This window comes from Gossypium raimondii, chromosome 2 (genome assembly GCF_025698545.1).
Source record: "Gossypium raimondii isolate GPD5lz chromosome 2, ASM2569854v1, whole genome shotgun sequence".
NCBI classification, from domain to species: domain Eukaryota; kingdom Viridiplantae; phylum Streptophyta; class Magnoliopsida; order Malvales; family Malvaceae; genus Gossypium; species Gossypium raimondii.
The window spans coordinates 17501842-17504617 of NC_068566.1; positions in this window are offsets into that span (position 1 = coordinate 17501842).

Below are 2776 nucleotides of genomic sequence, written 5' to 3' on the forward strand. Positions count from 1 at the left end.
CAACATTTACTTGTCACTTTATTAATTGTTGTGATTGTGTACACTTGCACATTTCTGTTGTTCTAGGTTTTTGGCACTATTGTCGGGGACTATTTTAAAATGACACTATTTGTGAAATTGCTAATTTTGCATTTTGGTTTATTTTTTTGTTGAATTCTAATTTAAATATTTTTTTGTGATTGTTGTCGTGTTGTTGTTTCATAAGCTTAATCTAGGTAGTATGAGACTTAAAATCGAGGCACAACAATTTGAGCTGAAGCTAGTCATGTTTCAAATGCTTCAGATAGTGGGCCAGTTCAATGGAATGTCTACTAAAGATCCATACCTTCATCTAAGATTGTTTGTGGAGGTGAGTGGCTCTTTCAAGTTAGCTGAAGTACCTGAAGAAACACTAAGACTAAAGTTGTTCCCATATTCACCATGTAACGCCCTAAAAATTTAAGTTTTTAATTTTTGCATGTTTTGGCATAACTACTTGTTTGTTCCAGTGGTTAAGTAATTTGGGTGTTTTTTGGGAGTGCTTGAGGAGCCTGGCTTCAAGTCTTAGCCTTAGACGAATTTCTAGTTTTGCTTTTAAATGAATCTAGACATTGGTATGTAGGCCTTATAATTATTAGTGTTTGTTTTATGAAACAAAAAGAGCTTGTGGTCTAGTGGCAAGGTGGCGTGTTGTGTAATTGTGAGGTCTGAGGTTAAAGTCCTAGGTTGCGCAATGGAGAATTTATTTTGCTGATTGAGCTGGGTAGGTGGTGGAGTTGGACTAAAATACTGCTAAGTGGAGTTTGAATTGGTCATAGAGAGAGTTGAGGAGAATTTGGTGGAGTAAATCAAGGAGGGATAAGGGGAGAGATATTAGGAGAAAATCAAGGAATTTGATTAGAGGGAGGTGTTGTGCCATTTGGGGGACTTTAGCTTTGAGTATTCGGCTATGGGGGGGAAAGGTTGCCATTTTCAGCTTTTGGACGGACTTTTTAGGGTAGCACCTACTGGAAATTGGTCTTTAGGCATTAGAGTATCGGTGTTGGGGTTATTTTTGTTTCTCTGCCGAATTTAGCAACTTTGGGAAGTACCTCTCGGGTTGTCCACTTTCTTTTCTGCTCTCCTCTCTTCTCTTATTGCCGAAACATCTCTTTTTTCTTCTCTTCTCTTCTTTTCTCTTTTTCTCCTCTTCATTCCAGTGCTTCAAGTGTTGTTGACTACCGGTAAAGTGTTATGCTATTCACTCTGTTCTCTTCTTTCTCTTTTTCCTAAAACCGAATACCCTCCTTCGTAATCTTTGATTATCGACTACTATTACTTTCCTCACAATGTGCTGCTTGTTGCGTTTTCAGGGTTTTCCTTGAGGAGGGGTGGAGTGTAAGTGATATTATTGTTGTCCAACCACTCTCTCATTCTTTGATCAAGGTAAGCAGGCTAGTCTTTCTTTTAAGTGTAGGCCACATGTTCCTATGGTTCTTTAAATGATTATGTGAGGGTTTCAACCACATGATTAAACAATATTGTTTAATGAAGTTCGTTTGTACTGCAAATATCCGTCAAAAAGATTGAAGTCTATTTTTGTCGGTAGTATAGGTAGGTTAAGTCACTTTTGACTAATTGAGACAGTTTTTAATTTCAGTGTTGGTTAAGGGTATAAAGAGGGAGTTTAACCCTATTGTTTAGCAACTAACGGAAAATCTTTTATAATGTTGGCTTTGGTGTTCGTGGATCTTGGTGCAGTTTCACGATTAGGTGTGTAATCACCCCACTGCAACTGTAGATCGGTGAAAAATTGAAAAGCTATAAATTCGGCATTTGAGTCCACACAGGCGTGCAATCGCTCAAGTGGTAGGCCCAACTTGCGATTCGTGGGCAAATGATCAAAATATCCCGGAGGGTAAAATGACCGAAATACCCTTAAAGGGTAAAATGACCGAAATACCCCTAAAGGGTAAAATGACTGAAATACCCTCAGAGGATAAAATGACTGAAATACCTCTAAAGGGTAAAATGATCGAAATACCCCTGGAGGGTAAAATGATAGAAATACCCTCAGAGGGTAAAATAATCGAAATACCCCAAAGGGTAAAATGACTGAAATACCACAATAGGGTAAAATGACTATTATACCCCTAGGAGATGAGATGACAGTTATAGCGTTATGATATGTATGGCTAATTTGTTCCATGATATATATATGACTGTTACTGAGTTTGACGTTTTGCATTCACGTATGATTTATGACATGACATACTACATGGGGTTGGGATACTGATATGGGGGAAGTATATAGTACTGGTGGATTTGCCACATATACTGTTACTGGCAGCTTCACTATGATTCTATTACTGGCAGCTTTGCTGCAGTATTAGTGTGTTGGCTGGGTGGGTCGATTTTATCCCTACATGGTGTATTAGTCTTACGGAGTGGTGTGTTGGCTGGATTGGGATGGGTTGCATTATTGCACCACACTGGTTACTGTATTGGGCTAAGGCCCACACTATTACTGTATTGGGCTAAGGCCCACACTATTACTGTATTGGGCTAAGGCCCACATTGTTACTGTTTTGGGCTAAGACCCACACTATACTGTTACTGTATAGGGCTTAGGGTCAAACTGATACTGCATGACTACTGATTGACTGTTAGGGGATTACACCCTGATTTTTGTAAACTCACCCTCTCCATTTAGCTGTGCAGGTAATCCTCAACTTTAGGCGATTCGGTGCTGCGAGAGACTCGAAGGTGGCCACACGATCGCTGCTGTCCACGCTTGCTTTTATTTTAATTTAAATTA